Source organism: Amblyomma mixtum, chromosome 9 (genome assembly GCF_055824585.1).
Source record: "Amblyomma mixtum isolate Tamu chromosome 9, ASM5582458v1, whole genome shotgun sequence".
Classification (NCBI taxonomy): domain Eukaryota; kingdom Metazoa; phylum Arthropoda; class Arachnida; order Ixodida; family Ixodidae; genus Amblyomma; species Amblyomma mixtum.
This window is the reverse complement of record NC_143020.1, coordinates 4749242-4774800: the sequence shown is the minus strand read 5'-3', so window position 1 is coordinate 4774800 and position 25559 is coordinate 4749242. Positions and strand designations below refer to the sequence as shown.

Sequence of the window (25559 nt, the reverse complement as noted above, 5' to 3'; positions counted from 1 at the left end):
CACCTTGCCAACCCAGCATTCGCTGAGACGATGGTTGTCTAACGTCAACATGAAACCAGGTGTGATTCCAGGGGTCATTGAGTCGCTTTCAGCGGCAAGTCAAACTTGGAATAAAAGAGATCAAGCATGCACTTTGACCTTCGATGAAATAGTGCAGAAAAAAACTTGTGCTACGATTTCAGTCAGGATGCTATTCATGGCTTTGTGGATGATGGTAATGTGCGGACATCGAGAATTGCAGACAGGGCTATGGTTGTTCTTGTGGGTGGAATCTCTAAGAGCTGGGTTCAGCCAATAGCATTTACAATCGCCAACACCAGCACCTATTATGCGTAAATTGCTCATGTCCCTTATTGATGAACTTAAAGAAATAGTCAAACTGACAGTGAAAGCACTTGTTTGCGACCAAGGGGCGTCAAACATCAGCTTGTGTTATCAGCAGGGCGTGTCTGTTGACAGGCCTTTCTTTGAAAGAAGGGGTGAGCGGATATATTTTATTTTTGACGTGCCCCATCTCATTAAAACTACTCGTAATAATCTGCAAGCTCACAAGTTGCTAATTGCGGAAGAGGTTGTGGACTAGGCTTACATTGAGCGCCTGTACAATTTGTCGCACGAGTTGCACTTGCGTTTAGCCCCAAAGCTGACCGAGCGGCACGTTTTTCAAAAACCGTTTTTAGTATGAAAGTAAGCAGAGCAGCACAACTACTGAGTGCTTCAGTGAGTGTGGCCATTATGGCATTATTATATGCAGAGGAGCTGTCCGCAGCAGCAGTGGCTACAGCGCAGTTTTGCAAAAGAATGGATAAACTGTTTGATGCACTGAACAGCTCAACTCCTATAAAAATGGCGCAAAGATATCGCTATGCGATTAAAAGGGGTGATGACGAACTTGTTCACTTCCTTCCAGATCAACTTCACTGGATTCAAACGTGGAAGTTTGCCGTCAAGCGTCAGTCAGAAACAATCATAGGCTGGCAGATCACTATCCAAGCTGTTTTGCTCCTTTGGAGTGATCTTTCTCAAAATCATAATTTTTTGTACCTCCTCACCCGTCGGCTGCCGCAGGATTCGCTAGAGAATGTTTGGGCACATTAGGCAGAAGCAAGGCTGCAACATGAATCCGAATGTTTTCCAGTTTATCTCTGGTTTAAAGCATATTTGCATTCAGAAACTGTTTAAACTTTCTAAACAAGGTAATGCTGAGGAGGATAGATGTGAACTTCTACTGGAATGTTCACCATTCTGTTTCAGCAGGGCATCTCTAGTTAATGTTGGGCAGGCTCCTGCTGACGACTTTCCGTCCTTGCAAGATGTTTCAGAGCTAGCCGCGGATATGCACTTTCATGTTATTGAGGATCTGTTGTCTATTACGTGGCAGGCTTCTTGGTAAAATATTTTGTTGGTAAAAATGCACAGAATTGCATTTGCCCTCAGTTGTTGAAAGATGAAGACAATACATTGAGTGGTTCTCATCAATATTTTACGATGCTGAAAACATATCATGTACCAGGCAAAGTGTTTGGAAATTTAACTGTACCATCGCAAAGGGCATGCACATTTGTGCAAGCACTTGAGACCCACTTTCTTGCTTTGGTTGAGGATACTGCACATCTAGAAAGGGTTTGTGATGTTTTGCTGCGACATCTCCAATGCAATGGGGATTTTGATTTTTGTTCTCTTGAGTGCCGGCAGAAGTTTGTGAAAATGTATTGTAGAATTCGTTTATGCTGGCATATGAGTTTTGTGAACAGAAATTTAGACAAAGTTCGCTTTCAGTCGTCGGTTTATGGTGTACAACTTGATCAATTTAAAAGTTAATGTTGCGTTGAAGCATACGGTGAACTTGGAACCAACGTGCCTCAACATAATCTTTCAGAGAAGTACACAGGATGGAAGGTCAGCCCACAGGACTTGAAGGGTGGGGGGGACTTGATTTAAGTGCACAAATAATGTGGAAGCCTCTGCAGGATTGCTCTAGGTGCCGCCTAATTTATCGAGTGCATTCCATGTGTTCCACTATGTTTTTACACATAAGCGCTTTCTGTAGTGGCCCCCGTTGCTCTGCAGGTTGAAGAAATGAGCATACGGTTGTCGTTTCACAACTCCTACTGCTTCCTGCTTTGCAATGAGTAGCACCGCCCGCTTGGGGCGCTGCAGTCAAATGGGCCGCAGGGCCCTATGGGAGTGTCCGCTCTTTACCAATATCTTTCTCTATGTGTAAGTAGTGTATGTACAACTACATCTGGGGTCGTGCGTAATTGTTTTTGTGTAGGTTAAGTTAACACGCTCGTAACGAGGGGCCAGAGGGGCTTATTGGCTTTAGCTCGTAACCATAGTAACGGCGGGTCCATTTAGGGCTAGCGACGAGGATATGCGGTAGCACTGGCGTTACGCCGTCGTTCTTTGTTGCAAATCTGTGCTGGTAGTGGCGGTTGTGTGTGTGGCAGCTCTGGCAGCCGGAGCACCCTGAGGCGCGTCGTACGGAACGTGGCTACGCGAACTGCCGTTTAGCTGCTGCAAGGCACATCTGAGTTCCCGGTAATTGTTTTTGTGCAGGTTGGCTTCGTGTGACGAAAAGGCGGGAAGTTTCTGTCACCCCCCGTTTGATGCAGTAAGTTTTACTGCTCTTTGTTATACCCAGACTCATATCGAAGGCCACGGTTTGCGTCGTCTTGCAAAATAATGAATCGATAGCTGCTTAATTGCCCTGTCGTATGGTCAATTGCAGCAATTGGTACTCAGACATCAAACAACGAGTGTTATATCAGGATATTTTCTCCAGAGAAAGTGCCGTTTTGAGTGAATGCCTTTAATTGTAACCTGTATCGCGTACGCGAAGCCGGCCACATTACCTTCCTTGCTTTTGTCGTGATTACTCGAAAAGGCGGGAAATATTAGCGGCTGATATAGCCACCGGTCCGTAATTCACGCAGAGGATTAAGTAGCCCGCCGTTTGATGCTGGATTCTCTTTTACCTCAATTGAAGTGTGATTTGCCACAGATATTTTCGATCGGTGTGTTGCGAGAACGAAGTGCCGCGTAAGTGCTGCAAGGTACAACTTAGTCATCAAATAAATTTATAAGATAATTTTCTGCAGAGACGGATGTTTGGTGGACACTTTAATTGTGCCCCCCAAACGTGGAGTGCAGATGCGGAAGGAACCACCTTTTTGTAATCCTTGAAATAAGATGTCTAACGCTTTGTTTTATCCTGGAAATCTCATTTGATTATTCTTTCTACAGCCGTGGAAAAACGCACAGGTTGCGTCGACCCGCTGCAAAGGCCAAGCACCACGTAACTGCAACAAGGTCCATATCTGCAATCAGTCGATTCATTGCAGTTTATTTCTTCCCCGTTATGCGTGCCCTTATTTTGCCCAGTCTTACATATGTTATACTGCCTTGCTTTCTTATGTTACTCCGTAAATGTAGAAAATGTGGGCTGCGATGTGGGCTGCGAAAGCAGCCTCTCTTTCTATGTAGACCTCTGGCTGACGCTAGAAAGTTTCGTATTGGTTTTCGTTTTTGTAGTTTGTAATTGAATGCTCAGCATTGCTGTGTGGCTGTTTTTGAATGTACAGACATGAAGCAGACATTCTTGGTATGCTCATTAATTTTCATGTGGTCTTTGGTAGCTGCCATGACTGCTGTGCACAACTGCAATGAATTCGTGGTTGAGACTTGCCTCAGGGATTGGCTTCGCCATGGTCCTGCGAGGCATCGAGATGCATTTGGAAAGGTATTTCACTCAGTTTTCCTATGCCTCAAAATTCGCATTGTGTATTATCATTTTGTTGCCATATTTGTGCTATATTTTTGCATGGGCTGAAGTAGTGGAACTATTTGACATGGCGCGTGATATTTTCTGATAGAACTTTGGAAACATTTTAATGACTAGGCAAGGGAGCATTCAGCTGTTCTAACAAAAACTGAAAATGAGCAGAGCATGTAGTTTGCATGCGTGTGGAATATGCCAATCTGTTGCTATTGTGCTGATTTTGTAGCAGTGAAGATTCCACTTGGAAGTTCTCGATAGTGTCCCACGAATTTTGTACTAGTGCAACTGTGATAACCAATTTTTATTGTGAGAACTTGGAGTCTGTTACATAATACTACAAAACTTTTGCCTCAACATGTAGAGAATCCGCCTTTTTACACTATAGTTAACGAGCTCGTTCGGCTGAAAACTCGGCAAACCCCTCCATCACTCTGGAAAAAATCTCAGAAATTTCAAATGAAGTTAGGGTAGGGTCCAAATGTAGGTACAATTAGCGAGGAGGTTGCTCTTGGGGGTATTTCGTAAAGTAGAGGTAATTGGTTAAATTCGTGTATTGCAGCTCAAACCCAGGCCCTTTATGGGCCAGGTGGGCATGCAACACAAAGGCAATGAAGTGCTGTCGGTTGAGCGCGTTACAGGAGCGACTAGCTAGCGGATGCGCTGTTTGATTATACAGATTGTTCATCGATAATTTTAATCAATGGTGTGATTCAACATTGAAAATTGATAAATTCAGAAAGTGTCAATTTTTCACAGAGGCCATCAGGGAAGGAGTAGGCTGTTATGATGTATGAAGTTTCCATCAGGTGTGCTTGCAGCTGGGGGTACTGTGGAGCGATGACATATCACATGAGGTATAAACAGTTAGTACTAGTCACTGGGAGAGCACTTGTGATGGCGCGCGTAGTGTCTACTAGTGTGGACGCTATGTTGTCTACTGTTAAGGTGAAGCTTAGCCATCACCCTAATTTTTCACATACCTTACTCTTGTACCGGAAAATTTAGGCTGCAGGAACATTCTGCTTAGGAGCAAGCATATGATTGCCTACATGTGCTGCGACAGTCCAGAAGGCAAGCCATTCAGCTTGTTAGATGATTGCAGTGTCTGTCCCAACTGAAATACAGTTGCATTTAAGCGGGCAAATTGAAAAAAAAAGGTTTTATGTCATGACTGAGTTGATTTTGAAGCACTACTTTTGTGTAGTCTACTGCAGTGTTTTATGAGTTGGAGTGCCTACGTAACAGATAACCATGTGGAAAATGTGTTTATTCACTTCAGCCAAACTGCCATTACAAAATAGCTGGCTTGTGAACTGGTGCGAGATATTCTGCCTGTTGTATTTTATAGTGAAGTCCTGTGATAAGGCATAAAATGATCAAGGGGCAAGCTGGAGGAGAGGATAGATGTTTGTGTCTGCTATAGCAGATTAAGGCGCCTTTTGGATTGGCTTGTTCGTTTTATGCTGTCGAGAATCTAATCTTCCCCACGTTCTTTCTACTGTAGTGCCACATAGAAGTAAAGATTATGTTTTCCATTTTGTGTTTGTGATGTCTCGTGAATGGACATTCTGAAAAATTCGAAAGCAGTGGTGGTGTGTTCTCATTTTTTACTATTAATTTGGCATTCGGAAACTGTACAAGGAAACATGACAGAAAGATCAGATGAGGAAACAGGCTCCATTGTTCATTTCTAAAAGCGTAAAAGTTAGCGTTGATGCTGTATTATAGTTAGTCCAAGCATGCCCATGGACCCTGTTCATTTGTAATCAGTATAGGATGCACACAGCTAGTTTCAAAAAACTAAATTTTGAGTGTGCTAGAAGTTTAAGTTATTTCATTTATTTTGGGCACAGCGCTGAAGTTTCCTTGTTGCTTTTGTTTCCCAGCGGAGTGGCCTATGCACAGCTGAACAGTGAACCTACTAACTTCAAACCAGAACAAGAGCTGCAAGGCCTCGTCGCATTTGTTGCCCATTGTATAGCTGTACTGTGAGGACCTGCTGAAGCAAGAGCTGCCAAGGGGTCTTTACGGGACTGCATATTTTTAAAAGTTATAAATGCGTGAAAAAAGAAACTGGAAACAGTATGCAAGCAAAAGCTTGTAGGCAGACTAGAAACAGGACTTGTCACAAAAAAATCTAGCATCACAATTCAAATCACAGTGAATGGGCTGGCAGGGACTGAGAACAAAATGTTATTGAATAAGCTGGTAATTGAATATCCACCAACACAGCTATAGTTGCTTATGAAGTGTTATGCTAGAGTTTTTTATGACAACTCCTGTTGCTAGTCTCTACAAGCTCCTGCTTGCATATTCATTTAAGCTTTCTTTTGTTCAACGCAGCATTTATTTCTTATGGTAGAGAGCAAAGCAATATGCCAAATGGTCCTCATTCATTTGGACTTTTATATGTACAGGTGCCGTCAAAAGTAAATGGAAGGCAATATTCAGGAAAAAATTTAATCATTGGCCCCCAGTACACGCATCCTTGAATACATATGCGCAGCCCAATTGTGATTGTGCGAATTGCACTGTGCCCAAATAAGCATGGACCATTATGCTTTAGATTTAAAGAAATTAATTTTTTTGACAAAGTCGCCTTCCATTTACTTTTGACGGCGTGTGTACAGTGGTTGTGTTATGTACACCTCACAGCTAAAGTGAATAGCATTTCATGTCATCTTTTTTTTTGTTTGCAAATGTGCTTTTTTACTACAATTTCTATGTGCCTTAAATTGTCACTGCTCCACTCACTTAAGTAGTTTTAGTCCTTTCTGTACAGTGCTGCGCCTAGTCTGCAAATAACAGCAACAGCTATTATGTTTCTTTGCATTTCTTTTGGCATTTGTCTTAAGTGATTGTTTTGTATTTACACTAAACAGTGAATTTGTTACTTTTCACACAATTGTTTTCTATTCATTTGGCTAGGAGGAAAGCTAGCCAGTACGCATCTATTTGAATTTTTGTGTTTGTTTTCGTTCCGGCTCTTATCATTTAACATCGATGTTGTCATATACATTACTTCCTTTTCTATTAATTTTGAAAGAAGTATCTACTAACCAAGCTTCTGTTGTTTGAATATTCATGCTGTATTTTTAGGACAGCAATTTGTTTTTTTTTTGGTCTACAAGCTACTGTATGCATATTCATTTTAGTTTCATTTTTTGTGTTATTATTATGACTTGTTTTTAATCGGCAGCCGATCTAAGTACTCATAGTTCTGTTCAGTCTTTTGCTCTGGCTGTATGCATATTTCACAGTGAACTCAAGTAGCACTCTGCTTGCTTTTTCTATTCTTTTTGAGCATGCCTTTTTTATTACAGTGCTATGTGTCTTAATTGTGACAGCAAGAGTAGCCACTGTTAGCATGTTTTAGTAGTGTTTCGCTGAGACCTGTGCTCTATATACTCACCTACCAAGCACAATAGGCACAGTTATTGACCTGACTGACTTAAGTGACCATTTTGGTGTTTAGTTCTTCTGTAGTGTAGTAGCTGTATTTCGTATGCTCATTTTATAAACACTAAAGACAATCCCTTTCCATTTGGGTTTTCTTCGAGTGTTTTGCTGCTTACTGTTAAAATGTGTTATATGCTGTTGTAAGACATTTTTGTAAACAATGAAGATATTGATGCCAATTTAACGCAGCTGCGAAGATTCTGGAAAGCTTGATGTACAATGAATATCTTTTGTAAGTTTTTTCTTGACCTTAGCTAGACTAGAGGATTGAGATCCTAATTATTACACATCATTCAAATCTTATAGTTTACTTTTACTACAGCGATTGTCAGTCAACCTATATGCTATCTGTATTAGCTAGCCTAAATGCAGTTTATACAGAGGCTTCAGGTAGATACCAGCTGCTATACACCTTTCCAAAAAGGGCTCCCTGGGCGCTGTCATATTGTTCCCTGGACTGCAGTGGGCACCTCGCGCTAGCAGGGTGGAAGCGACGGGGTAACCGGTTTCCAGCAATCCAGAGAGGAGGTGTTTCGCCGCTTCCACCATGCTAGCGCGAGGTGCCCACTGCAGTCCAGGGAACAATATGGCAGCGCACAGGGAGCCCTTTTTGGAAAGATCTATATACTGCCAATGAGGCATCTGTTGCAATGCATTGAAAGCACTATAGATGTCTAACTGCCCTATGTGCACATCCATTATATGCGAAAAATGTCCAGCCGTAACATCTGTACAACATACTATTTTAGAGGTACGGATGCATTTCTGATAATCCTGTGGATATCCCCTCAATGTTATGCAGACATATTTGGAGATCTATCAGACATACACAATGTCCAGCAAGTGCTGTATTTGATACATCAAAAGGCTGTATGTGGTTATCTGGGTTCCCTCATGGAGGCTGTAGCCATGGGGAGACGGTTCGCTTTCAACAATTTCCCTTTCTCTCGCTTCTTTTTCGACTTTGGATGCTGCCCATTTGACGAGCGCACAGGCCCTTGTAGGCCGTCCACTTACGGTTTCAAAGCTGCCTTTTTATTTCTCTGTAAGGTCGGCATGCTCTTTCCGGGGCGGTCTCGCGAGGGCTGAGATGCTCTTCGGTCTCCGCGCTTGCTGGAAGCCCAACCCCTTCATATTTGGGGGTATTAACGGCACCTCCTTGTTTGCTATAACCGACTGATGCGGCCGTAGTTGTATCTGAAACATATTGCCATTGCCCAAGGCATAGTTTGATGGTGGCACTGCACTAGTTCATGTCAAGCAATTGTTTGTTGTGTCTGTGGCAGTTATAAGTGAGCTCTACTGTATTGCACGTGCATCATGCCACAGACTCAAACTGATGCATTTAAAATAGGCAGGTGCCTGCTACATGATATGTGCTCTATATACAAAGCGTATAAAATATGCTGTTGTGGCTTTGGAGACTCCTGCTTAGTCTACTGTGCTCTGTTTCGATTTTCAGACATGAGGACCAGTATTACGAGGCCAGGGTAAAATGTGCCTGAGGATGAACCTTCGAAAGCAATGTACTGCTGCGAATACGGGCAGAACCTTACTTTCACTTATTTGCATCTGCAAAGTTAGGTTCATGAGAATCCACCTGGATCTGCCAAGAGAACTAGCCTGACCAGCTGGTCCGAAGTGACAAGCATTGTTAAAGATACCGTAACTGACATTGCATTTCAGCTGGTGGAAAACATCAGTTTCAAATTTTTTTACTCGCAGTTAACAGCACATTGCAAGTTGCTGTTCTATTTCCTATCCATATCCTTTCACATTTTGTGTCTAGAGAAGAAAGGCAATAGAAACTGTTGTTAAATGCGCTTTTTGTGCATTGCCGTCTACACAAAAGCGCACATGTTCCGAAGCCTGTGGCGTTTGTGTTCATTCCAAAGTGACACTCGTTTGCTCTGTTATTTTGCAGGCCATGACAGAGAAGCCAATGCGTACAAGATTCCACGCCTGCCACCCTTTCATGACTCCATTGCTTCATGCTTATAACCTGGAAAATTCCATGTGCAGTGATCTCAGTGCATTGTGTCTATCACAAAGTGGATTGGAAATAGTTTTCATGTAATTGCTTCAATTACAGGGATCTTAATAATGAGGAAAGTGGGCATTACCGTGAAAACAAATTTTGTTCAGTGAACTTGTTTCGTAAGCAATATGGTTCTTTCTCTTGAAATCACAACAGGCTCGCTTAAAGGAGAGGGAAGGAGGGAATAACGGATGGAAGCATAGTTGTCGCTAACAGTTGTTCCTGTTGTTGACGATGCACTAGGTTCTTTTTGCTCGTTTTGACTCGATAGTGGTTGAGCAGAAATCATTGGTGTGGAATGGTTGACCAGTTTAAATTAAGCTCTCGGTGAGATTCCCATTTTGTCGTGGTATTAAGAGAACGCCTGAAGTCGAACGCAGCCTATTACCTATGTACTCTTGCGGTGTGCACTCAGTAGTAGAAGTATTAGAATCATGATATTTGGTCACTCAGAAGCAAGCACCAAGAGAGGATTATGCCTATCGTGCAAAGGACATTGGTCTTCCAGCTATCTTAGCCAAGCCAGCCACTCCACATAAAAAGGGTTGGATAGGAGATGGGAGGATACTAAGTGGTCGTCCTGCATTGCACAACACAGTGAGTGACACTGGCATGTGTTTGAGGGCAGTTATTATATTCAGGTGATTTCGCACATTTTTGGAAGATGGCCTGTGCCGGTGTCTGTAGGGTGTTGCATGTCAGTTTGTCAATTAACTTTGTGATGTGGAGAGTCGAAAAGAAATAAGCAGCTGGTGCTCACCTTAAATAAAAGAGAATCATTAGTTCCAAGCCATTATTCTCGGTTAAACATACAAACGGCAGAAAATGACGCCTTTACTTTTGGTGCAAAGTGGGGTGAATCTGACTCCGTTCTATTATTCAGAGATCAAAGCAGGATCTCTGGAACTGGAGATAAGGTCATTGCGAAAGACGGTGTGCGAGATCACATGAAAGAAAACAAAATGTAATTGTGCTGGACACTGTGGTAGCTGTAAGTGTGCAAATTGATTATTTCATTTATACCATATTCTTTCGTGTTGTTCACTTAAAGCAGAAACGTCGTGTGAATATTGCATGCATTGAAAGAATTTCCCTTTTGATGGATGTGTGATTGACACATCAATTTTTATATTGATTCTTGTTCTGCACAGCCACACATATTTTCAATATGCTTGCTGTCGTCATTCAGTGTGACTCCACCAGATTTCACTTTGCTCTGTCCGCTAGGTGGGGCTTTATGAACAATGGAGCTCTGCAGAAACCCTGCTGTCAGTATTGTGTGGTGAATTATAGATGGTATCGTATCTGCTGCCGTTCACTGCTTTATGGACATTTTTATGGCTTTGCTGAAGAGTACGCTATGATTCCTTGTGGTTGGTCACACGTGACAGACCTCACTTTGTCATGTCTGAAGCATTCCTGACTCTGTCCAAGCTATGTTTGTCGCTGTGTGCATTTAGCCTGCATTCTGACGCCTTCCGTTCTGTTTTGAGGCTCTTTTAAGAGCAGGCGACATTTGGCTGTATGGGGTGACAATGTTTTTTTTAGTTTTCTAATGCTTAATGCTGCTGTGCACATTTGCAATTCATCAAGTGTGGACTTCAATTCATGATGATTGTATGTGCCTTGAATTATCTTTGAGCAGGAAATTCTTTTGTTATGATGTGAAGCCATTTGAAAAAATTTGCCTGCCCAGTGTTTTTGTATAGCTCTGTGCTCTGTTGACCCTGTTTACCTTGTGCTGTGCTGACCTATTTAAGCAGTGCTCTTTACCATGTTACCCAAGGCAATGCAGGCTTTACCAGACTTACTCGTCTAAGAACCACTCGGTTTCTTTCTTTTCTTTTCTGGTTTTGCCGGAGTGAATTCCTGACACGTTGCACGTCTTCATGGCTCACAAAATGCCTGTAAAACTGATTTAGTGTTGCTGCGATTCTGCGATTCTGATAAGTGATGACAAGTTGTACTTTTATTCTTTATGTCTTGCTGCGCTCACTCTCCCCGCATCAGTGGCATAGTCATTGGAGGATGCACCGCGCATGTAGGATGTGCAGGGTTGTAATCTCAGTACTAGCACTGGGTACCCACCAGTGATGCAATGCGCAAGTTTTCCCCCTAGCTTGTGCTGGGTGCAGTGCTTGAAAATGGGCCTTTAACCCCAACCTGTGTCGAAGAAAGTGCCTTGAGCCATGGCCCTCTTTAGCCAAACTGCCCTTTCACCATCTCAGCTACTGTCGTCATCAGCTTTCATTCTCATTAAAATTTTTCATCCCACATTGGAGGCGTGGACCTTCCAGGAGTAAATATGTTACGCTCTAACTGCACTTGACACACAGTAGTGTGCTATTTCAGATGTGCTTCTACTGGTTTGGTTAATGCCACTCTTGGAGCTGCTGCAGGGCAAGCACCGTGTTGGGCATGTTGGCCACAGTTGTGGAGGGCTGTAATCTTGTCTGCAAGCAACCCTCCTGACAATGTTTTACCTGTTGTCAAGCTCTGAAAATTTTTTTCCTACGTGCTGTACAAAGGGTGTAAGAGGTCTTAAAAAAAACGGGAGGAATCCTGTCCCAATGTGTTTTGTCTCTAACCATAACTCACACTCGTTAGTTTTTTAGCCTATGTAGGCAGACTTGTACAGTCCTTCCCATGAAGCCAGTTACTGTGCAAGCGAACAGGTCTATATAAAGTGGCTGTTGGTTTGCTTGCAACAGCTTTCTGATATTTTTGGGTAACTGTGATTTTTTCATGAGCATAATTATAGTTCTCGTCTGCATGCAGAATTGAAAGTTTGGAATGTTTGCTTTGGAACTTGATTGTTTTTAAGCCTGTCCTACTCAATTTACCTGACCTAGCACAACGCTTGTATGAGATGGTATGCTATTTTCACCGTCTCATCCACATAACACCATGTGAGTTGTTGCACATGTAATCCTGTGTCTTATGGATGTAACCTGTCTTTCACTTGCAGGCTTGACCACCAGAGGCCGCAAATACGGTGTATTTTCTGGACAAAACTCATCAGGTTAGGATCTTCACTTTTTTTCATTAATCTGTTCCTGAAGGTTGTCTTTCAAAGAGCAGTGTGAAGAATACAGAAGCTTCAGTTCATACAGTTCCGGTGAATTATGATATTTGCCTTTGATATTCTGGAAAGTTATTTTCCAGAATATGTGAACTGTTGACCAAACTGTCACCCCTGTGAGTTCTATGCATTGATGTTAGGACTTGTGCAGGGGTCCAATGCCTCATCAGGTTTTTAGCCTTTAGGTTTTCCTTCCTCTTCTACCCTGTCTAAGGAGCAAATAAAGAAAACAAAAGTGGCAGTGTGCTAAACTTAGCTAATTGCCATTTGTTGGGTATTAGGCCCACTTGGGTGGGCTTAGGACAGCGTCTATCATGATGGCAGTAATGCAAGTGCTTTGAATGGATTTCAAATGCTACCCTATTTTGTTGGCAAGGATGACATTTTTTGCAGCTGAAATGTTTTCAGCTGCTTGCAGAATTCATTCTAGGGATATCTTTCTTCAGACCTGAATTCTTCTTAAGGCCGACCTATTCAATAAAACTTCTCATAAACACCCACACCTGTTGACAATTATGTCCTGCAGATTGATGTTCATTTCCCTAGCTCCAGGTGAGCTGTGCAATGTTGGTTGCTGCTTTTGATTGAAAGTATTCTTCCTTTACCACACAGGTTCAGTCGTCACACAGAGCGACCATAGTGCACCTCCTGTGCAAGATTCAACTGGTCAAAGGCACCCAGTTACCCACTGCCTGGAATCTACTCCTTCTGGCAGTGGTAACCACCGGGGTAAACCTGCAGTAAAGAAGCAGCACGAATGCACCAACTGCAGCAAGGGATTCAAAAAGAGATCTCATCTGGTGGAGCATCTCAGAGTCCATACTGGGGAGCGCCCATACCATTGTGATGACTGTGGAAAGAGCTTTGCACAAAAGGCCCACCTGGAGTCACACCAGCGCACTCACACTGGTGAACGTTCTTACCATTGTGAGCACTGTGGTAGGAGCTTTGTACACCGGAGCACCTTAGTGCAACACCAGCGCACTCACACAGGTAAGCGTCCTTACCGTTGTGACCACTGTGGTAGCAGCTTTACATTGAAGAGCAGCCTGGTGGCACACATCCGTACCCACACAGGTGAAAGGCCGTATCAGTGCCAGCTGTGCCCCATGGCCTTTATACAACATTCAATTCTTGCGAGGCATGTGAGATCCCATAAGGGCGAAAAGCCCTTCCAATGTGATTTGTGCCATAAGACATTCGCTCAGGGAAAAAATTTAAAACTCCACAAAAAGACCATTCACAAAGAATAGCAGCGGTTTCTGATGCTCCTTAGTCGATATGTTTTCCTAGCTACCTTTTTATGTGCGATCTAATGAGATTCTAGCTGAATGCCCTATGATGGGTGGCGGTAGCTAACCTTCATCTTTCTTTTCATTTGTATGTTTTGTTCACTTTTAAAGTTTTTTCAGGAAAATGAATTTGTTGCTCCCTTAGGCTAGACACACACTCGCTGTAAGTATTTCCTGAACACAGGGTAAGCATGCTATGCTTGTAAACTCGCATGAATGGAAATGAAATCTCGGTCATACATGGATGGCATCACTTCTCGTTGGAGGGAGATTTCAAAAATATTGTTCCCAATATTACAAAGAGATGTAGCATACCAGAGACGGAATAGCATAGACGTATGCTAGTTTAATGCAAATTGACTACGCACGCGTAGTGGCATGGTTACAATCAGGCAGGGTCACTGCGCATTCGGAGCCGGCGTTCAGTAAACCAGTTTACATCTACGCTACTTCGTCTCCACTGCGCTAAATTTCTATTGCTAATGCCATTTATCTGCCTGCTTCAGTGAAAAGATTCAAGGGGGTAAAACCTGCACAACCATTCTTTTTATTCGTGCAGTGTGAGTGGGCGTATTTTTGTGATCGTCATTATAAATTCACTCATTAATATCATTGAACCGATTTCTGTTTGTGTGACAACACAGGAAAACCTGCTCTTGTGTTCATCTTAGTGTGTTTATCCTGGCAGTGCTAGTGGCTGGAATGAGTGGCGAACGGCAAGTGTCCGACCTCGTATTGATGTGTCTTGTGTTAGTGTGCACGTTTTAGAACAGTTCTCTGTACTTCGGTATCAAAGCCAACAAAAAGAGTTTACGAGCATCTACATCACCATTTCTCAGACGGCTATCTCTGCTGGATATAAATGGCATAATATTTGTGGAGCATTATATTCACACTATTTTTATCTGTTGTTGTTGTCAGAATCTCAGGTGTTTGTGACCATTTCATTTTGTGTTAGCTTCTTTGTTGTGTTGGTGTTACTTGAAGAAGCCTTATTTTTTTACATATGGTGTTCTTGATAACAAGCTGCAGGGGTCATGGCTGCTGAAACAAAAATACTGTGATTAGTGCCTAAGACAAACATTGTAATCTTGTAGTGTATTGTAACGCACGTAATTTGGGTCATTTTTGTGAGGTCGCTTTCTATTACACATTGTTGAATACGTTCTGGCTGTTTGTAAGGTGTTCATGATAACTAGTTGCAAGGGTCGTGGCTGCTGAAAGAAAAAGTGCTTTGATTGGTGCCTATGAAAAACATTGTTATTTTGTTGTGTATTGTAAAGTTAGTAATTTAGGTTTGTTGTGTGAAATTGCAGATGATTATTTTATTACATTTGCGATTACAAAATGTTGAATACCTTCTGGCTGTTTGTAAAACTTACTTGACATGTTGTGCATTAAATTCAAAAGCAGTGCAGTTCTTTGGTTAGCCTTTTTCTTCGAGTAGCTGATGTTTCCTTTTTTTAGCATTTTGCTTCGAGCTTCCACAGACATCATTGTGCCTTGCATCCAGGAAAGAATTTTTATTGCCACTTGCTTCAGCACTTGGTTCTTGTTCCCACAGCAAGTTTATCCTGCATAATAGCGTTGCATTTCCTGTGGCACGGCAATGGGCGGTAGTTTTGTCGGTTACTTTGGAGAAAACTTTGAACCTCTCTTTTTCTCAGCCACTGTGCATTTTCATGCCGTTACATCAATCCAGTCCGATAAACATTGAGCAACCTTCTGGGGAATTCAAATCAAATAGCCCCCGCCGTTCTTCGTTGCACGGCAGTAAGTCCTTTCCATATCTTGCAATCGCATTCTTTGAAGGTCAGGCACAGTGAACTCATATACGCCTCACGTCCTATATGTAGAACACCGCTGTTTCTTTGTTCAGAAACTCAAAATTTATTCTGTAAACGCTTGTGCCTGCTAACGTAGATTCAAGAGGATCTAAACTTTTTCTATATAGGGATCGCATTGCGTTGGTTATATATTGTGCGTTGTATGCATTCAGAAAGATTGCGCACTCTTGTCTGGAGCCCGGTTTTGAAATTCGGCCTCACTGACTACATTGTAATGCTGCAAGGAAGACACATAACATTTTTGCATTGTCATAAAAGGAAACCACCCCGCGTTATTAGAAATGAGATTTTTGCGTTGGATGGTCACAACTGTCATACCTTGATTGGTGTCTGCGAGAAACATTGTCATCTTGTAGTGTACTGTAAAGCTCGTAATTTGATTAATTGCGTAAAATTGCTCAGTGCACATGAGCATTTTATTACAGTAGCCTTTGCAAAATGTTTCATGCATTCTGGCTGTTTGTAAGACTCACTTTGACATGTCGTGCATTAAAATTGAATTGCTGTGCGGTTCTTCAAAAAGCTGCTGTTTCTCTTTTTTACCGTAATTTTACTTCCAGCATGCACAGACAGCATTATGCCTTTCATCCAGCGAATAATTTCTATCATCACTCTCTTCAGCCCTCAGTGCTGTTCTCTGATGGCATTGCATTACCAGTGGCACGACAATGTCTGGTAGTTTTCTTGGTTGCTTTGTAGAAAAGTTTGATCTCTTATTTTCTCAAACATCGTGCATTTACGTGCTATTCATACATCCATTCTAATAAAGAATGTTGAAGAACTTTCTTGGTAAATTAAAATAAATAACCCACCTTTTTGTGTTGCACATATTGTGCAGTCCTCCCCATGCCTTGCACTAATTATTATGTAAAACTCAAGCGCAGTTACACTGCATGTGCTGCCTGCTCCTTTGCAGCTACTTCTTTGTGAACACCCCCACGAGGCATATACATAGGTGCCAGTCTGATTTATTTCATTCAAAGAATATAAAATGTATGCGCATGCTACCATCTTTTATTTGCCTGAGGAGTAGTGTTCTGCCTGACATTTATGTCAACAGATATTTCGATGGAGGCTAAATTCTAGAGGCCTGTGTACTGTGCGATGTGAGTGCACGTTAAAGAACCCCAGGTGGTCGAAATTTCCGGAGCCCTTCACTAAGGCGTCCCTCATAGCCTGAGTCGCTTTGGGACGTTAACTATTCATTTAGGTTCATGTAAACGACATATACAGGATGTTCCACCTAATACTTTGCACAATTTTTAAATATAGACTTTTTGAGTTGGAACCCTTTTTTCAGCGGTGCACTGACAAGAGGGAAGCACGACGGTTAGCGGGCAGTGCCACGGAACGGAGCGCTCGCGCTAGGCCAGCTGCTAGTCCCAGCTGCCAAGGCTGACAAGGGACGATTTTGGTCGGGGTTGGTACCCATCGGATAAGAGCTGGCGCACTAATAGCCCGAATAAACCGTCGTACGTACAAGTTAAGCCGGATAAAATTCAAAGCCTGCAAGGATAGCGATCCGCCGAATGCGATATCGAAACAAAGAGCAAACAGCGTCCAGTTTCGGTTTTTCTCTTGCCTTAATTGACGGCCAGTTTCCAATCAACTATACCTTGTGAGCGAGTGAAACCTTGCAGCCTCATATAAGATCGTGTTTACATAGGTTGTCTTCTTGATGCTCATAATGTTTATTCGTATTTTAAATGCGCCCACGCCAACCATGCAGGCAAGTTGTGTGACCGCGAAAGCTGCATCGCGCGCGGCATCAACACTCGCACGCTTTTCCTGTGTTGCCGGTTTGCCCGTTCTTCAACCTGTTGCTTTACATATTCGTGTTTGTGTGTTGTCAGTCTGTGAGAAGGAGCTTTGAAGCAGGAAATCTATGCGCATACAGAGCAAGGATAACTTCATTGCAGCCCTGTGAACGTCACTTTTGTAGCGTGTGCTAATGAAAGTGAAGACATAGTCCGTCTTTGTGCGCGCGCGTCGAAGTGTCAGCGTGCAGTCACGAAAGATTCAGGATTGACATATTCAAGAAAACTTTGCGCAGAATAACACAAGACGAAAGGGAGAAAAACACGTACACACACACTTGCGCTAGTGTGTGTGTACGTGTTTCTCCCTTTCGTCTTGTGTTATTCTGTGCAAAGTTTTCTTGAATATGTCGCTGCACCAACTGGCCCATCATTCTGCTCTACTAAGATTCAGGATTGCTTGTTAAAGCCTTACCTAACATGAAAGCCGGAGAGGGGTATAACCACAATACAGAACAAATTTGCTACAGTTATTCCTTTAAACCTGCTATTTCAACACTTGCATCTGCGGGCAAGTAAATGCAACTTGCGGTAGGGTTGTAACTGACGTTAATATATCTAAATTCATTACGTGTGTCTTCTGCCATGACCGTGTCACTGACTCGTTCGAAAGTGAGATTTGCTTGCTTAATTTCTCGTAGCGGGCTTTAGCACAGACAGCACGTTCGTGGCGATCGATGTATGCGTTCTTCTGTGTCCGTAATCGCGTGGAAAATGCTATCGTTTTTTCGGTGTTATGTATGAAAAGTGTTCACGGGGCACTGTGGTGACTTGTGCAAGCTGGTGAACCATATCCCGAAGGCGGTACCTGTAGCCAGCAGCCTACGCCGAAAACTGCTTCAAACCGCCGCTAGTTACTGCGACTCACCGGGCTTTCTTTTTCTCTATGTACAGGTCGTCCCCCTCTGCATGCTGGCATGGCATGCAAGTATTAAATCCTTTTTCCAGGTCCTAATAGCCGCCACCCAGGAATGAAAAGTGCATGTCACCCTCAGTGTTGTCGGTAACGCGTTACAAGTAACGGCGTTACAGGTAACGCGTTACTTTTTTCGGTAACTTAGTAACGTACTCATTACCATTTGGTAACTGTAACGGGTAACATACTTACGTTAACATTTTTCGGTAACGTGAGGTGTCACGTTACTAGTTACTTTTTATTTCAGTTGTCCTCCTCCGCCTATTTAAAAAAAAAACAGAAAATGATGTTGCAAATAAACAAATTCTACCGGTTTCCTCGATAACTCTTGTTGCGGCTCGCATGCATGCCAAAAAACATCTGCCCTTTACGAAGCACTCAACTAAAAAAAAAGCACGAACACGCAGTCACGCACTTGTCTTCACCCCCAAACCACTCACACACACAACTGTCTAAAGGGTGGACGCATGCCGAGCCACCAATGGACCATTTGCAGAAATCTGTACGTCAGTTTCTGCGTAAGCTTGTTTTCCAACCAAAAGGTCTCGTTCCCAGGCGACACTCTCGCATTCTTGGTGGAAGCAGTTCCCTCTTCTGAGCAAAGCCAGGAATGTCGCCAGTTTACTTCAAGATGGCCCCAAGAGAGCCGTCGAAGGAGTACAATGGTACAGCACAGAAAAGAAGACTGCAGTCAACAGGGCTGTTTCCAACTGTGGCTACGTTTCTAGTTGAGTTCCTAAGCGAGCGAAGCTTACCTCGAACACCCTGACGTAAACACTTGAATTTTTGCGATAATTATGCAGGTTCAAGTAAAAAAAATTGTTTATGTGCGCAAATATATCTTTTCCGCAACTATGACATTTAAACATTTCTTTATTGCTACACAATTTCCACGTAATTTCGTAAGAAAACGCACGCCAGAATTGGTGTAAATTTGTTATGTTCAGCTATGGTTTTTTTTCTGAAGTTGGAATTAAATGAAGTATGAGCTTTATAAAATTGTCATCTTGAGTTCTTACAGCGAAGACGCACTGATTAAAACTAATGACCATTGAGTAACGGCAAAGTAACGAGCGTTACGTTTTTTCGGTAACGGCAATGGTAACGCGTTACCTTTTTTTTGTAGGTAAAGTAGGGCGGTAATGCGTTTTTTTAGTGTAACGAGTAACGTATTTAGTTACTGTTTTTTGGTAATGCCTATAACACTGGTTCTATGCTTGCCTCGCAGTCTGGAAGTCCTGAATTCAATATCCCGCATATTCGCACTCAGGCTATGAGGAACGCCGTAGTGAAGGGCTCCGGAAATTTCGACCACCTGGGGACCTTAAATGTGCACTGACATCGCACTGTACACGGCCCTCTAGAATTTTGGATACATCGAAATTCGAGTGCCGCGGCCGATTTCGAATCCGTGTCTTTCGTGTCAGCAGCCGAGCGCCATAACCACTAAGCCACCATGACGGACAGGCAGAAATTTTATTTTTCTTTCCCTCGTCACATGGATTTTCGGAAGTCATTGTTTTTTGACGTCTGGATTTGTTGCTGTTGAGTCATATAATTCTCTCGCAATGAAAACCGGCCTCACAGATACCTTAGTAAGATAAACGCTCGGGAGAGTATATGAGCCAGAGCTTGTTCAGGTTTCATGAAGAGAATATTCTCAACCACCTACTCTAGCTTAACTACAGCCTTTCTATACCATATATGGCAAGTGTTCAAAATAAAAAAAAATGATCCCCAGCGCTTCGGTCAGTGCTTAACAAAGACGAGAAAGGCCTCTCCTCAAATCCGCGAACTGATCTTTCGCCTTTTGCTAAAGATCACCGTAGGGAGGGGCATTCCAATGAGCCTATAGGCCAATTTTTGTGGGGCCTTGCCCGTTTCAGTGAGGTCTAATTTTTTTTTTCGAAGAAGCGTCGTGCTTCCTCGTCACCATCTAAATCTAGTTCTCATGAGATGAAAGCTAGAAAAGTACCACCAAAACTTCTTCCCAATGTTGATATCCCCAAAGAGGCTGTGTCTGCCTCTTCAATTCGTCAGTAATCATGGCAGGTATCAAAGTGTTACAATGGAATTGCCGCTCCATACTCTCTTCTCTTCCAGATCTAGAACTACTTATTCAGAAACATAACCCTGATATCGTGCTTTTACAGGAAACGTGGTTATCACCTTATAAATCATTTTCAATGAAAAACTTTCGAATTTTCAGATTAGATCGAAATGCTGGTAGGGGAGGTGGAATGGTAATCATGCTTTCTAAACACATATGTCATCAGGCATCTATCTTAAAATTCTTCTCCCTGACCGTGAACTTTTAGCGCTCAAAATTTCATTTCCGCAGTGTGCTGATATTACAATTGCTAATACCTACTTTCCTTTAGGTGTCCACAGGACAGACTGCTTAGACAGGTTGGTGGCTGGCGCAAGCAGTGTAGTTATTGCGGGAGATTTTTATTCCCACCACAGTGAATGGGGAAGTCGCACTGATTCCTGCGGCCAGCTTCTCTGGTCGTGGCTGTCTGCAAATGCTGTACGCTGCTGTAATTCAAGAGATATAACATTTATGCGAGGTGGTGCTCGCTCAGCCATTGACTTAACATTATCAGCAGGTAGGCTAGAGGTGACCGATTGGTTGACAGAAGATTCGGGTACATCTAGTGATCACTTTCCTGTAACTTTCACTATACGGTTATCTCCGCACAAAAATAATTGTGTAAACGATAAATTTGTCAATCAAAATATTTATAAAAGTTTAATGTCCGCCTCACTTGCCTCTATAGTCAGTACTAGCTGGGATGACAGAGCTCAGCAGGCGGTTTCATTTTTGCAAAGTGCAGTACACCATGCAATATTCACTGTGCCCGCAACAGCCTCTAATAAACAGCCGTCTGCCTGGTGGACCCAAGAATGTGAGAAGGCCTATCGTTGCAGAAAAGCGGCCTGGAAGAGGCTATCCTGAAACCAGAGTTCAGCAAATTCGTTAAATTACACATTTTTTTCTGCATCTTTTAAATGAACAATTGCAAAATCCAAGGAGGACTATAACCAAAATTTGAACACTTATCTTTCAAATCCTTGTAGTCGGAAGTCCCTGTATAGATTCATGGAACGTAACAAGTGTTCTCCAGTCCCTCACCTTACTTCTTCAACAGTGCTATCACCCCAACAGGCTCAGGAAACCCTGGATAGTATTGCTCAGGGACTAGCGGTACGTTTCCAGACTCAAAGAAACGTCCCTCTGCGCGGAATCACACCCTCTTCGGATTATACCGAGGTTGATGCATCAGAGCTCCTCTCAGTCCTGGCAATGATGCATCCCTCAGCTCCCGGACAAGATGGTGTCACTGTTGGTATGATTAAAATTTTTGCCCAGAATTTTACAAGCAACCTCTTAGAGATTGTCAATACTTCATTGAAAAATGCATGGATTCCAAGCATTTGGAAGATAGCGAAAATTATTTTATTGAGGAAAGATGCAGGTAAAGGGTACGTCTTAGATAATATCCGGCCAATTGCGCTAACCTCAAATTTAGTCAAATTAATTGAAAGAGTAGTGCACCGTCATCTCACAAAACATGTCCAGGATGTTAATGGCCTTAGCTCAGCACAGATTGGCTTTCGTCGCGGATGCTCTATATGGACCGCGCATGTGGATCTAGACAGTAGAATCCGTCTCTCGATACGCAGAAGTTTCAGATTTGGTGACTCTTGATGTAGCAAAAGCCTATGATAGTATAGAACATACTATTTTACTTAACAGACTTGCGCAGTTACATCCTCCAACCTACATTTATGCATGGATATCTGAATTTCTAAAGGAGAGATACTTTTACTGCGCAGAGGGTACCATATGTTCTAATACTTATCATCAATCAAGAGGAGTGCCGCAAGGTTCGGGGCTATCACCGCTGCTTTTTAATATTTTGGTCAGTGACATCCCCATCCGTCCTGATATAACAGTTTTTGTGTATGCAGATGGTAGATTTTTTCGCCTCGGCCACGGATATCCAATCCCTTACCAGATTCTGCAGGGATATTTGGATGCTCTTGGAGTTTGGTCGCACCGTATTAATTTATCCCTGAATGTTAACAAATGTGGCATACTGGTATTTTCTCCAGACACGCCTTTGCACATTTCATTAGCCCATCACTCCAATCTGATTCCACAAGTGGAATCTGTTACATATCTAGGTGTTACTTACCATCCAACCTTAGATTGAAGCCTTCATATAAAGAACAACGTGCGTAAAGGAGAACGCGCTCTAGGCCGGCTGACACGAATCGCCAATAAAAGGTTTGGGATGCGCAGCGACACATTATTGTTACTATACAATGCTTATGTAAGACCTATACTTGAATTCAGTTGCATTCTGCTCTCTGGTAGCGCAAACTACAAGGTCACACCCTTAATGTTACTGGAAAGGTGTGCTCTACGTCTCTGCCTTGGTCTCCCAAAATCAGTTTCAGACGCCCTGCTTTATCTCGAAGCCAGTATGCCCGATTTGATTTCCCGCTTTCAAATACTCACGGTGCGAACTTTCCTCAGGTCGTTGGACCCGATGACTAATGTCAGTGCTCCTAGTTTTGTGTCTCAGCCGGCCTTACTTTTTACCATCATTGGCCACGATATCAAATGCCACAAATTACCTTAACGCAGAAACTTTTAACACCGGTTGGTGTTGATCTCAGTTCTTTTCAGTGGGTTGACGACACGCCGGCAGCAGTGGAATACCATTTTGACCACATCTTCCCATCTCATGCGAAACACATGCCTACAAACATTTTAAACGGCATTCTTTCTGGTCATATAGCGGAATTCCCCCATCATGTGGTGATTTCTACCGATGCCTCCGTCAGCTGCCAAAAAGCTGCAGTTGGCATCTTTTCGCAGGATTGGGCATGGAGCTATTCTGTCCGCATCCCAGATTATATCCCTATATTCTTTGCGGAATTTTTGGCTCTTGGAATGGCCCTGCACAAAATTCCGTGTCATGTATCTCACGTTATCATAATGGCTGATTGTTTGTCAGTTTTAGTCTCCCTTGAAATTTCCCAAAAAGATTTTTTGTGCCGTTTCCTGCGATTTTTTGTCCCGTCCACTTTAAAGGAGGTCCGTTTGTTCTGGGTTCCTGGTCATGCAGGCATTCATTCAAACGAGGTGGCTGATTATTCAGCAAGGTCGGCTCTTCACGGGTCAGTAACGCATCCCGTCCCGAATTTCAGTCGGCTGGCGATCTGCAGGATTCAGCGGTTCCAACACATATCAGCCAGGTTACGCGATTGCTTACTAAATACTACTGATTATCAGCACTTAGTGTATAAATGGAACATCCGTTCGTGTAAAACCAGGCAGTGTGAGGTATCAGTGACCCGACTGGGGTGCAGGATTCCCAGTTTAAATTTATACCTATGCAGATGTGGGTGGTCACCGACAAACCTATGTGACTCATGCGGGGACGTTGAATCTGTGGACCATTTCCTTCTCTATTGTCCAAAGTTCGCACTTCAGAGAAAGATTTACCTGGAGGTCCCTTTCTCCAGGTTAGAGCTCCCGTTATCTCTGCCAGAGTTGTTATCGTTCGGTGCGAGCGTCAAAGGATTTGCATTGGTTTCAATTTGTGGGAATCTCCATGATTACATAATTGCAACTGGTAGGTTGATTTGCTAACTCCTTTAAAAGTCTTGGATTTTTTTATGCGAAGCATACTACTTTAGCTACCACTTCAGCCCTTCACCGTGGTTACGCGCCTCCAAATCACGTGATACATGACGTCACATCACGTGACACGATGACGTCACGGCAGTGGAGAAACGGGGGCCCACCTCGCGCCGTCGCTGCGGTTGTGCGCCTCCAAATCACGATACATGACATCACACCACGTGACACGATGACGTCACGAAGGTGGAGAAAGGGGGCCCACCTCGCGCCGTCACTGTGGTTGTGCGCCTCCAAATCACGTGATACATGACGTCACACCACGTGACACGATGACGTCACGGCAGTGGAGAAACGGGGGCCCACCTCGCGCCGTCGCTGTGGTTGTGCACCTCCAAATTACGCGACACGATGATGCTTCGCATTCTCCAGGCTTAACCAAGTTAAGCCTCAGCCATTTTTTCTCCCTAAATGTTCTTTGTGTTTTAACTTTATATATTCTTCTGTCGTTTTTCATGGACACATTTTCAAAATCCACGTTCCGATATTTTGTCGTCATACTATGAAAATTTCCTTATTTATGCCACTACACCTTGGCCAACCCCCCGTGTGGGTATGTGCCATTATAGAGAGGAAGAAGAAGAAGAAGGAGAAGATGGAAGCTCGGCCGACGAGAGAAGACCTACTTTCGCCAACTGGAACCGGTCGCCCCTGGACTCGGACTTCCATCCTGCGAAGTAGAGTTACGATCGGCAGGCGTCTGCCTGAGCTGCGCAACTGGGGCCGCTTTAGCCACCGCCACCACCGCGCTGGCCTGACTCGCTGTTCACTGGGCTGCCAAGAGGGTGTGCACGCGTGACACTGGGACGAAGTTCTGCTGCCCCAGCGAGGCAGCCACGCTTTTCGCCGCCATCGGCGCCAACCAGCAGCCGTGCACAGATTTCTTCGCGTACATCTGCAAGAACGCCCTCGAGACAGGATTCGTCCAGCGTGACGTGGCACGCGACCTGCTAGTGAGCCACTTGCGCACGGAGAATACACTTCTAGTTTCCGCGAGGGTGCACTAGCAAAAGGAAAAAAAGCGCAACACGAAAAGAGAAAATGGCTCAGTGCTTATGGTGCCCTGCTGCTGACCCGAACAACGCGGGTTCGATCCCAGCCGCGAAATTCTAGAGGCCCGTGTACTGTGCGACGTCATAGCACGTTAAAGAACCCCAGGTGATCGAAATTTCCAGAGCCCTCCACTACGGCATCCTTCATAGCCTAAGTCGCTCTGGGCCGTTAGACCCCCATAAACCGTAAACCAAACCAGAAAAATGGGATGCCTGAAGCACTAGGCACGGCAGGTTTTCTGTTTTGCAGTCGTAACCTTGCTGGTTTACCCCTTTGACGCCAGTAGTAATCCCTGCTTAATAAATATATGCTGGTATTTCCTGCCCTTCCACAGGCATTTGGAAGTGGCTGCCGGTATGTTCTTTTTTTCGGCAAAAGTCTTTCTTTCGGTGAGCATCGGAAGCGAAGACAGCACGAACTGTTTCGGATTTACGGCGCAAAAATTGTTTTTGAGGAAAGGAAATGGCGCAGTAACTGGCTGACATATCTCGGTGGATATCCAAACCGCGCCGTAAGGAAGGGACAAAGAAGTGAGTGAAAGAAGAAAGGATGATGGTG

General features: G+C 43.5%; 1 non-coding gene and 1 pseudogene across 1 annotated transcript; both read left to right on the top strand.

The window, feature by feature from the left end:
• The first annotated feature begins 681 nt into the window (after positions 1-681).
• LOC149328131 (uncharacterized) lies at positions 682-1821 on the top strand (annotated as a pseudogene).
• Positions 1822-19998: 18177 nt separating this feature from the next.
• On the top strand, positions 19999-20126 carry LOC149328130 (U5 spliceosomal RNA). The gene has a single exon (XR_016285888.1). It is a non-coding gene; the product is annotated as a U5 spliceosomal RNA (small nuclear RNA).
• Positions 20127-25559: the final 5433 nt, after the last annotated feature.